This window comes from Osmerus eperlanus, chromosome 8 (genome assembly GCF_963692335.1).
Source record: "Osmerus eperlanus chromosome 8, fOsmEpe2.1, whole genome shotgun sequence".
NCBI lineage: Eukaryota > Metazoa > Chordata > Actinopteri > Osmeriformes > Osmeridae > Osmerus > Osmerus eperlanus.
This window is the reverse complement of record NC_085025.1, coordinates 4,254,463-4,266,962: the sequence shown is the minus strand read 5'-3', so window position 1 is coordinate 4,266,962 and position 12,500 is coordinate 4,254,463. Positions and strand designations below refer to the sequence as shown.

Below are 12,500 nucleotides of genomic sequence, written 5' to 3'. Positions count from 1 at the left end.
AATGGACCCACTTTGGTTTCACTTGCCCAATACTGAGATTGAGTAAGAGTCAGAAAACTCAGAGACCGGTGAACGCAAAAACATCTTGCATAGTTTCCGGCATCGTCGTGGTAACACTTTATTCTTACACATTTTTTGCATGACGTTCAACCAATGAGATTTTCTTGTTTTGTGGACAGAACTTGGAAAGTTCCCTCCATAATGTGCATGTACTTTGGGACATTTTAATGCAAACCAACAGAAATTTGATTAGATTTATTTGGATCGTTGTAATAGAAAGTCCCTCAATGAAATGTGACAGTAACTAGGCCAAGTATGAATACTGTATGGTAACCACATTCTGCTTTCAGCTCAACAGAATATTACAAACAAGCGAGCGTTCTCTGTCTCTTGCTCGGTTCCATCACACAAACACACACGCACACACACACAAACACACACGCGCGTGTGTATGCATGAAGGAACAAGGAGTCGATGAGGTTCACTCTCTGGGACATGATTGGGGAGGCTCTTCACAGCGGCTTCTGCCAGACCAGCTTTGTACCTCTCTCACTCACCTGGCCACTCCAGTCCACCTGGGCTCCAGCCAATAGAAAGGCCACCTGGTCAGGCAGCATTTTTCAATTGTACTAGTACTTGAAAAGTACTTGGACTTCAATAGTACTTGTAGTACTATTGTACTCACTATTGTGAGTATGGCCAAATAATTACAGTGATGTGCAGCATATGAAGAGTCAATGTACTTATGAATAGATTAAACATCTTCTTTTAAGCACGTTAAAATATATGTTTAAAAGGCTATGTCTACCTCGAGTAAAATCTGTAAAAATAGATGTGAGTCATGCCATATAATACATACCTAAATATAACGACACTGACATAATTTGATGACATGCCCACCATATCTGTGCTCCTATGGGTATAAAATAACATACAATTTGTCTTCACCAGTACACATAGTTATGATGAATGTCACGCTGTGTTTATGACAACATGCTGAAGTTGCCGATGGTTCAGCAGTTATTTCCATTTGGTCAGAGAGCCGAGCAGCCTTTCTCATGCACACCCCCGGCACTGCCGAGCCTCATCACATCTATTGTGGCTTAATTCCATCTGAAACAGCCTCCTCGTTTTGTCCGCTTGCAGTGTAACGCCGGCTAATCCTCCCATGCTTGTCATGCTCACACTTTGTAATGCTGTGTCTTTTGCTTGGAAAGCAGCAGCATTAATTTAACTCTCAACTTATCCAGTGAATGGGGAAGGTATTAAAATTCACCAAAGTACCTCATCCCTTTACGCCTCTCTCTAATGGAAATACCCACAAATAGAAATGTTATTTAAGTATGTGTGCGGACAATCACACTTGGCGCCAAAAGTCCTTTTCAAAAAGGGAAATGTGAATCGTGATCGCTTGTTCATTTGGGTTCACAGTAGTCTCTTTACGACTGGTTAGAAGGTTTAGGTTCCTGAGTTTCTGTTTCCTAAGAAGTAGTGACAAAACCAAGGAGAAGTGCACATGTAATCATGACATTCTGGGGTCATAGTGCACTCAGCATGGCACACAGTTTATTGAAATGTAATGAAAGGCTTAATGTGTATTATTGGGTGTTACAGAGCACAAAGAATGGAAGTTTCTCTGGTTCGGTAAGGGGTTTAGTATGGCATTTAACTGGAAACAGTCTGCCAGACGTCTACACTGAAACAGAAGAACAAATGTTCCAGAGAGAGTTGGGGTGAGGTCACGGAGGGGTTTCAGAGGAGCAGTGGGGTGAGAGTGTGGGGTGGGCCATCACATGGGCTCAAGTGGGCGCTCGTGGACTTTTATCGAAATAGATTCACAACAAGCCTTGAGTGAGAGGGCTCAAAGTGGCCCGGGTGCTTGAAAACAGTCATGGTACGTTACCAACGGTGACGCGTCGTGACCATGAAAAGTTATGAAGGATCATTATGGAGACTCCAGAGTCTTGGAGTTTTCTGGAATGGATGAGAGGGATGACATGCAGAGAGACAGCTGATTATAGAGAGGTGGTCATGGTGAGCAGAGCCCCAGTCTGGTCAGGTTTATTCAAGGCTCAGCGCTAAAGAGAAAAAGACATTAATTTCGGGAGGCTAATGGGATCTTTCTCACCTCTGCAGAGCATAACTCAGCCATCTGCTACCGGGAGCTATTCAGTGTTGAGCTTGTCTCTCTGGAACACAAGATGGACAAATGGCTACCTGGGTGCAGCTTAACAGCTGAGCACACTCACAGATACTTTCTCTCTATCTCTCTTTCTCTGTCTCTCTCTCTCCTCACAAATGCACACACACACAGTCACACAGTCCAACATCATTTCCCTCTCAGTCTCACCTTGAAGAAATATTTTCTTAAGAATATGTAAGAATAAAAGTGTTCTCTCAAAAGCACAAACAAAAGCAAACACAGCCACACAAAGAGAGATGTACACACACAAGCGCACACAAGCAAACACACAAGCACACACAAGCACAAACACTCTCACACACACACACAAACAAAACTATGTGAGACCACCCACAAGAAATCATTCTAGTCTTACGACCTTCATGCTTCCTAAACCAAATAAAAAAACTAACGTTTCGATCGTGTCGAATGTATCCTTTGAATGCACGGTCAAGATTATTTGTTTACTCATGCGTTACGTGAAACCATATGACATCTATGTAAGCTCTCAGTAGGACTGAGCTTGGAAAGCAATTTCAGCTACACACAGACTACAACTATACATGGGCAATCAAGAACAATAGCTAAGTGCGGAGGAACAGAGGACATGGAAAATAGACCTCACAGTTGGAGACTGTCTTGTTTGGAGACAATATTGTGGATGTGTCTTATATCAGTCCCTTTCCTACTGAGATCCCAAAATGTTGCCGTACCGAAGACTTGGCATTATGCTGGCTTTGCTTGTTTTACACTGAACCGACGCACAATGCTACCCTGTGTGTGATTTTAGACAGCATGCCGGCGTTCCAGAATCTGAGGCGTCAGAGTTGGTGTGTCTAGTGTGTGTTGTGTTGCCATCCCACCTCTTCCTTTAACCCAGACGTCGATTTGGATCTTTGACCACCTCCATTACTGGTTACATAACGCTGGCACGACAACGACTCCCCCCCCCCCTTTCCACGTCCGTACTTTTCAAGCAGAACTACGAGGTGACATGAAGGCGCGGCTTTCCTGCCTTGAACAGGCTGTGTAAAAAAGGCTATTGTTTGTTATGTGATACACTCTGACATACTGACAATGAAAACTCATTTGAGTCTTCAATCTTTGCCAGTTGCCATGGCTTCGGACGCCTCAGTGTGAGCCTGTGTTTGACCATGGCCAGCCCTCATATGTTGAGGCACACTGCGGGGGTACTCTTTGCTCAACCACACTCCGAGGAGGTGATAATGACTGGTGTATGGGTGGATGGTGTGTGTGTGTGTGTGTGCGTGCGTATACGTATGTGTATCGGTATGCGTACGGAAACATGTGTGCGTGTATGTGTGTGTAGCATATGAAAGGAAGGGAACAGGGGCATGTTTTCTCTGATGGCCAACACAGGCAGACGATGATGCATTGTTTGTTGCTAATGTGGTGGGGGGGGTCTGTCTCTGGGACCCATCCTCTGAGTACAACACAGAGGCATCTGTCTGTCTGCGCCCGAGCGGTGGCACACGTACTTGGTATTCCTGGAAGGGCAGAGCTGGCTAACGCAGCCCGACCAACAGACTGGCAGATCGCTGGGCGTGACTAGGCCCCACTGTGGCACATAAGAATGGCACTAAAACTATAAATATAATGCTTCGGAGCCAGCTGAGTTAGGTTGAGTTTGAGGCAGGATGAGGACGATGTCGGCAGTTTATGGCGTTGTGGATTTATGACAAGCTGTCGCACATTTGGTATGGGCCATTATGTTTTTTTTGTGTCTTCCATTGATGTGATTGGGTTAGAATAAATGAAAAGAGTTAAAGCACTGTGCGGTTTCTAGATTCTTGGCGATATTGAAGATGGAAGATCAACAAAAATAATGTTATCCAGTGGGTGCTTAAGTGGACCGAATAAAAATGTATCAACATGTTTTGTCTGGCTTGGAAAAACGTTTTAGAAACCCAATACACCCCAAACTGTGAATTCATTCAACTGATGGCAGAATGTTCCATGAACATGAATGTGCCATGGTTTGATGCCTATTATGCATCAGCATATACTTTTATTCTGGTGACTTTCTTTGCTTTTCACTGTGGTAAATCATACTATTTTTACAATAAGGTGCATCCACATTGAAAATAAATCAGAGAAGCTAGTTTCAAGCTGTAGATTTTAATGACGCATATTGATTTTGAACTCATCACCTGACAGTTCGCTGAAATTCAACCATCTGTCCACTGTCCATCCAATCACACTCACCGACACTTAACAGGGTGGTCTATTTATAAAGTATTATTAAAATAGTCCCTGACTTGTGGCCTTATGAATGCTCGTTTGTGCCCTTATGACATTACGTGTAAAAAGGGGCTTCATGAATTAAGTTTGATTTGTCGCCCTGACCTCTGTGGTAATGAAGTCCTTCGAGCGCCTGGTGCTGGCACACCTTAAATCCATCACAGACCCTCTACTGGACCCCCTGCAGTTTGCCTACAGAGCCAACAGGTCTGTGGACGATGCAGTTAACATGGCCCTCCACTTCACCATACAGCACCTGGACTCCCCAGCAACCTATGCCAGGATCCTGTTTGTGGACTTCAGCTCTGCCTTCAACACCATCATCCCCGCCCTGGTTCAGGACAAGCCCAGCTGAACGTCCCCGACTCCACCTGCAGGTGGATCACAGACTTCCTGTCTGACAGGAAGCAGTGCGTTAATCTGGGAACACAAGTCTCTGACTCCCGGTCCATCAGCACCGGATCACCTCAGGGCTGCGTCCTTTCTCCTCTGCTCTTCTCCCTGTACACCAACAGCTGCACCTCCAGTCATCCGTCCGTCAAACTCCTGAAGTTTGCGGACGACACCACCCTTATTGGGCTCATCTCTGGTGGAGACGAGTCTGATTATAGGTGGGAAGCGGCCAACCTGGTGACCTGGTGCAGCCAGAACAACTTAGAGCTCAATGCTCTTAAGACAGTGGAGATGGTTGTGGACTTCAGGAAGAACACAGCCCCACTCACCCCCATCACCCTGTGTGACTCCCCAGTCAACACTGTGGAGTCCTTCCGCTTCCAACTGAACATCAGCTCCCTCATCAAGAAAGCACAACATTTACATTTAGTCATTTAGCAGACGCTCTTATCCAGAGCGACTTACAGTAAGTACAGGGACATTCCCCCGAGGCAAGTAGGGTGAAGTGCCTTGCCCAAGGACACAACGTCATTTGGCACAGCCGGGAATCGAACCAGCGACCTTCTGATTACTAGCCCGATTCCCCAACCGCTCAGCCAACTGACTCCAACTGACAACAGAGGATGTACTTCCTTCGGCAGCTGAAGAAGTTCAACCTGCCAAAGACAATGATGGTGCAGTTCTACTCAGCCATCATTGAGTCCATCCTCACCTCCTCCATCACCGTCTGGTACGCTGCTGCCACTGCCAAGGACAAGAGCAGGCTGCAGCGTATCATCCGCACTGCTGAGAAGGTGATTGGCTGCAATCTGCCTACCCTCGAGGACCTGCACACCTCGAGGACCTTGAGGCGAGCGAGGAAGATTGTGGCCGACTCCTCCCACCCTGGACACTCACTGTTTCAGTCAATCCCCTCCGGCAGAAGGCTGCGGTCCATCAGGACCAATACCTCACGCCACAAAAACAGTTTCTTCCCTTCCGCTGTTGGCCTCTTCAACAAAGCCAAGGGACCACACTGACTCTAATGACTTCCTGCTTAAAACACACTGCTTTTTGCACTGCATTACAAAATTGTATCTTGTACATTTGTATTTTTTGTAATACTTGTATTTTTGTATTTTTATATTGTAAATTACGGCAACTTATATTCTATTTTACTGTATATTTTATTTAATTCTAATTCCACTTAGTACTGCTAGTTTATGTACCCTTAGTATAGATAGTCCACATATTTAAATTTTAGGTCCCTATATGTTTATTGTATGCACCTTCCTGCCAAAGCAAATTCCTTGTCTGTGCAAACTTTCATGGCGAATAAATCCCATTCTGATTCTGATTAGATTAAGGGCTCACTTCCTCCTCCTCATCCTCCTCCCCCTCCTCCTCTTCCCCCTCCTCCTCCCCCTCCTCCTCTTCCCCCTCCTCCTCTTCCCCCTCCTCCTCCTCCTCCTCCCCCTCCTCCTCATCCTCTTCCTCCTCCTAAACACTAGTCCTACTCACAGTATGTTCACATGATAGTAAAGGATTGTTTCTCTTCCTGGAAGAGTTAGTTTTAGGAAGATTTTTTATTTTTGAAGTTAGATCTTGGGTATTGACACCTATGGGCATTTTTTAAGCCCTTTGTGATACTACTTGAAAAGAGAGCTATACAGATTTGACTTGATTTCATTTGACTTTTAACAGGAAGTCAGCACAGTCGAACATTTCCAGCTGCCTTTTTTCATTGATCTTCTCACTCCCTCTCACCCCTCAAACGCAGACACGGAGCAAGAACAAGAGTAAGTCTTTGATGGCAGCTGATGTGGAAATATGGAAGCCTTCTCTGATGATGGGAGTCTCTACGGGAGACTGTATGCGACCGGGAGCACTCTGCCCTGATATTCTGCCCTGTTTCTCTCACTCTAACCTTTCTCTATTGACAAGGCCTGCTGTTTGCCTTACACCGGAACCTCCATTGAAGCAGTTTTGTCAACCCACGCCCTGTGAGCCCCTACTGAGGTTTTTCTGAGAATGATTAATAAACGACATGGCTAGGAGAGGGGATGAAAGATTAAAACAAACTTTCAGAGGAAGGTCATCTCCAGACCTGCAGCCCCTTGAGAACATGTGATGGGGCCTTGCATGTTGGCTTGCAGGCTTGCAGGAACCATTTACATTTAGTCATTTAGCAGACGCTCTTATCCAGAGCGACTTACAGTAAGTACAGGGACATTCCCCCGAGGCAAGTAGGGTGAAGTGCCTTTCCCAAGGACACAACGTCAGTTGGCATGACCGGGAATCGAACTGGCAACCTTCGGATTACTAGCCCGATTCCCTCACCGCTCAGCCACCTGACTCCCTACCATGGAACCATGGAACACTGACTGCAGACCTGTAGAGGTACTTGAGGAGGGTCAAACACACACACACACACACATGTACAGACGCACACACACATACAGAGACGCACAAACACGTACACACATAAATGCACTCACTCACACACCTACATGCGTGTGCTAGTCATCTGTTCTCTGCATTACGTAACATGTTTTACAATTACCTTGATGCTCCTGTGGAAAGAAAAGTCATCCAAGGAACTGTAAATAGACACACTCACTTATGCCTATACCATGACCTTTGCAGCACTCATATCTACACTTTTCTAATATAGTAGATAAATGTTCAGTCAAGCTTACTCAACAAACATCGTTTTTCCAGGTCCCTTTTAAATGATAGTTGTGGATTCAGCAGATTCTCTTTATCCAGGACACATAAGTATTTCAACTTCTAGGTTTGTGCTGATGTACTCACAAGTCAAGTAGATTTAAACCCCAGTAGGTTGCAACAGGAAAGCAGCAGATGGATGAGGATTGTCGGTTGAGAGGAAGGGGAAATTAAAGCGGTGCCTTTATCGCCTCCCAACTAACCCACCAAAGATAGCAGCTCACACACCCAGAGAAGGAGGAAGGAAATGTCAGGTTTATATCAAAGAAGGACCTCTACTGAAAGTATAATTGTATGTTTTCGGTGATGATGTTTTGACGATGATGTTTCTGAGGTGGTTATGTCATTTGCCACCTCGAAGAAAATAAAAGGACAGTAGCCTACAGAGTTGGAGCTGCAGCTAGCATCGCTACACCTCAGCAATGCTAAATAAATAAAAATAAAATCACCTCTTGGTTTGACCCCGAGTGTCGAGTCTGTTTCATCTGGGTAAACTCACCTCCTCACCTCCCTGCTCTTCCTTCTCTTTTCAGCGCTCCTCTGCACTCTCCACGCACTCAAATCACTGTCTGGGAGGCGCTGATAAGCTTCGAGGCAGACACAGGCGTTTGGGCGTCGAGTTAAGAGCAGCTAGCAGCGACCGACAGGTTAGTCTCCTTGACGTGCTTGTTTCCTCCACCGAAGAGAGGGGGAAGGAAACGCCTGACAGTTTCTCCATCTTTCCGCCCTCTTTTTTCACCTCACTCTCTCGCTTTCTTTCTTTCTCTCCCTCCCTCCTTCCCCCCCTATCTTCTCTTTCTCTCTCTCCCCCTCTCTGTCCAAGCGTATGGCCGCTGTTGCTTCCTTTTAAGAGTGCTGAGGATATTAAGTGTGGACACATTTATCGTGAGGACTTGAAATATGTGTCATCACACAGGTGCAGGCAGATTATCCTTTTTCATGGAGATTAAGTCCCCCACTCAACGGAAATTCTCAGAAATTCCTTCAACTGGAGCAGTAATTAAACAAAGCTCATGTTTATTCATGAACTTCTTGTACCCAGGCATAATTATGAGTTGGTGCTCCAGACACCAGAATTGAACACACGTTATCATACTGTACTCTCACATAACTTGTTGCTGTCCAAACTATTAGTCACACACTTCTTTGTTAAAAAGAGGGGTCTTTCATTTGGGCCTCTAATGTTGTCTAAATGACAACATTTTACCATCAAGAGTTTGTCTGAGGGACAGATAGCTCTGGAAGAGTAATTTCAGTCTAACCCTTCCCTTCTAATACCTCTCTTCCCTACTCTTCCCTTTTTTTCTCCATTCCAGTCCTCCCCTTCCCATTGTTTCTCCCCCCTCTCCCCCCCCCCACCTTTCCACTCCACAACACTCCACACCACCTATTCCTCCAGATCCAAAAAGTTCTTCACCTGCTAACACACTGAAACACAGCAGGGTCAGAATATTGTACTACAATGCTACAACATGCTACTGTATAGAGAAGGGCTTTATAAGAAGTGTATTTTGTGTACTCTTCTTGTAAACGTACATTTCAATAGATCTATGCCTTTATGCTTTTCTATTGATCTGTTCAAAATCACATATAAGGCGATCATTTCCCTGTTTGAAAATACTGGAGACAGCTCTTTCTTTGCAAGGCTTTCAAGTCCGTCTTTGAAACGAGGGCCTTTGTGTTGGAAGCATCACAACATGGTACGACTCTCACTGTAAGCATGGCTTCTTCAAGCTCTTTTGAAAGTAGTTCCCTTTTCTTGTAATTATTTCTGCTAGAACAACAGGAGACATTGTTTTCGTCACTGCATCTAGTGCATCTAGCACCTTACCACACAACACAACAAACTCAACACAATTTTATACAGAGAAGCCGGTAGATTTACCCCGGCGGTTAGCATCTACATTTTCCTCAGTAATCACTGAATCTCTTAGCCACACTTTGTACACGTGCTTCAGTGTCCTGCCCTGTCCTCTGAACTGTGGCTAAACAAATTAAATATGTAGGGAATCTGGGTGAATCTTTCCATATGAGGCCCAAAGCTCTCTCCCTCTCTCTCCCTGTACCCTGGACTCAGTGGTCTCCAGCGCCAAGCTGCTCTCTGTAGCCTGTGTAAATGGAGTTAGGATCTACATCCCTGAGGAAATCCAAACAGATCTCAGGACACAGCCTTTCCTGGAAACACACTCATTGGGTGGGGGCGGATGTGTGGGGTGTGTGTGTGTGGGTCACAGGAAATATCCAATACAATTTTGTATCAGATCAGAAAATGGGCAATGGTTATTTAAGATTAGATTCGTACTTATTGTTGGCTAGTTGTGGAAACAAAGAATTGTTTTGAAATGGTTTGTGATTCAAAATCACCTGTCGAGGGAAATGAATCTTGTTTTAGTAACAAAACCTTTTCCTGCCCTTAACCTACGCTAGCTTCACCGTGTTGAGCCTCTCTCAGAATGCATACATTTCTGTATGAGCCTAATGCCAAATACCATGTAATTACATCACAGTGTCTACTGTTTGTACACTGGTATTGCTATGTACTGTAGACACACAGTAACTGTCACTGACCTCGGTGCATTACAGTGTCTGTTGTTGAGTCATTTTCTTGTACCCTTTCTCGAAGATGTATTTAAATGATCCAAGTTATTACTGCTTAGCAGTGTTGGCCCATATTCTGCTGTCTGGTCACACTCTGGAGCTTGAGCGTGTCTCTGCTCCATCTGAGCGCATCATTATGACGCTCCGGGGGGGGCTAGGCCTGGAAGAAAGACCGCGTCCGAGGACAGATTCATCAAAATAATGGCAAAAATATCCATTCTCCTTTGACATTCCATCACATTCATGGAATGTTCTGAAAAGAACGACCACACGCGTAAAAAAAGGATATCTAGATGGAGCCGGGGACGTATGATCCACAGTGAGCGGAGCAGAGTGGAGAGAGAGAGAGAGAGAGAGAGAGAGAGAGAGAGAGAGAGAGAGAGAGAGAGAGAGAGAGAGAGAGAGAGAGAGAGAGAGAGAGAGAGAGAGAGAGAGAGAGAGAGAGAGAGAGAGAGAGAGAGAGAGAGAGAGAGAGAGAGAGAGAGAGAGAGAGAGGAGGATTCATCCATCACTCGCTCAGGCCCCTCAGTGCCACGTTGAGACAGTTAGGAATGAAAAGGCTCTGGGATACTGGTGGTGGAGCAACATTACATTAAAGCAGTGTTTAATGTCAATGGTGTTAGGGGGCTTTATGAAGAACTATAATGTCCTTGTGCATTCGACTGCCTCTGAGCATGTGCCAAATTGTGAGGGGTTAGAATGGGAATACAGAATAATGAGCGCGGACAAAAGGAAGATGGATCACATTAATCTGAGCAGTTTTTTTTTCTTTCTCTCTCTTGGTTACAGAGTACAGAGTACTGCGGTTGTGACGCTGACATGGCATCCTTCCTATTTGATGAGCAATTAGCACAGTCTCGCCTGAGTTTGTATCATGATGATCCATTCATTTCCGTGGTGTAATTATGTGTATAAGGCTCCTCATTTGGAAAACATTGAACTCATCAATCTTTTTTGCACCCGTTTTCTAATTCAGCCAATTGAGAAAACCCTGGGGGACGCCAAAACCGCACTTAATTGTCCTCATTCCCGACAGCTTCTAATTACACCCAGCGCTTTAGATCTTGTTAGAAAAAGTTCAAGATCCTCCTTGCCCCTTACTGAGCTCTTCTGTGTGCTGAGACAGTGAGAGAGAGGGAGAGAGAGGGAGAGAGAGAGAAAGAGAGAGAGCGATTGTGAGAGAGAATGCATTTGTGTGTGTTTGAGTGTCAGCGTGTATTGGTGTGAGGTGAGAAAGAGAAAGAGAGATAGGTGTAGGTTTGTGTGTGGAGAGGAGGAGTCATAGAGAAAGAGAAAAAGAGAGAGAAAGAGAAAAATATGTAAGTGTGTGTGAGAGAAGGAGACTCAGAGAGTAAGAGTGAAAAAGAGAGACTCAGAGATGGACTGGAGAGAGAGAGAAAAAACGAGAGAGAAGGAAAATGAGAGAGGGAGCGAAATTCCCTTGTCACCCTGCCCTCTGGCAGCTGTGCCCTGGATAAACAAACATGCGTGGCTGAACATCAGTCAGCCAGCTTGGCGCTGGGGCTTGATTAAAAAGCTCCCTCTTCTGTATCTCTGTGGCCTTGCTCCTTCCAGCGCCCAGATAAATGAATTAATAAATAGCTCTCGTTGTACTAATGGGAGAACTGGGTGGGTGTAGCTGTTGCTGGGTGGTTAGTTAATCGCTAAGGTTGGAACAGTAGCTAGCCAGGGTCAAGAGAGTTTGAGTGAGTGAACAGTGCTGGGTCCCAACACAGCTAGAGTCCAGCTATAAATTAGCAGAGCCCGGATCAGCACTTCTGTGGATCCAATACTCTGAGTATTAGGAATGGGAGAACATTTCATCCTCACCTCCTTTTCTCCTTCCCTCCCCTGTCGCCCTCTGCACTTCTCCTCCTTCAAACGTTTGGCTATTACACAAACCAGGTGCTGTGCCTATCTGCCCTAAACCCTTCACTGTTGTCCTCGCAACATTCACCCAGTTACAATAGAGGGAGAAATTGTTCTCACACATAGAAACTGTGACACTGTCCTTGAACTGGAAGTGTCATGAAAAAAGTTTTGTTGCTAGCCTTTTTTTGGATTACAATTACGTTTTGTATCGATTCTAGGAACTGAGAGGTTTCTCTCAGCCGGGAAGTGTTAGGGTTCTTCACATTCCTGCAGGAGACCTTGGAGACCCAAGTCTCTCTGGTCTAAAGCAGATGGAGAGAAAGCGTGTGTGTGAGTGTGTGTGTGTCCCTGTCTCACCTAACAGATAGGAAGGTGGGGTTGAGGTGTATCAGCATCTGGCACACTGCAGGAAGACGGGCGAGGAGAGAGTACACGCCTGCGGGAGGATGTGAGTACGCGCACACACACACACACACACACTCAACCC

General features: G+C 45.4%; 1 protein-coding gene and 2 long non-coding RNA genes across 3 annotated transcripts in view; 2 read left to right on the top strand and 1 right to left on the bottom strand.

Annotated features, from left to right (window-relative positions):
* Window positions 1-12,500, top strand: part of LOC134025319 (solute carrier family 25 member 47-A-like) — a 312,104-nt gene that overhangs the window by 141,479 nt on the left and 158,125 nt on the right. The gene's annotated exons all lie outside the window — the stretch shown is intronic.
* On the bottom strand, window positions 1,455-8,451 carry LOC134024898 (uncharacterized). The gene is made up of 5 exons (XR_009930940.1): window positions 8,043-8,451; window positions 7,631-7,762; window positions 2,129-2,189; window positions 1,904-1,974; window positions 1,455-1,691 (listed from the first exon to the last, which is right to left on the bottom strand). It is a non-coding gene; the product is annotated as an uncharacterized LOC134024898 (long non-coding RNA).
* On the top strand, window positions 7,711-12,460 carry LOC134024899 (uncharacterized). Its single transcript, XR_009930941.1, has 3 exons — window positions 7,711-7,835; window positions 8,077-8,190; window positions 12,378-12,460. It is a non-coding gene; the product is annotated as an uncharacterized LOC134024899 (long non-coding RNA).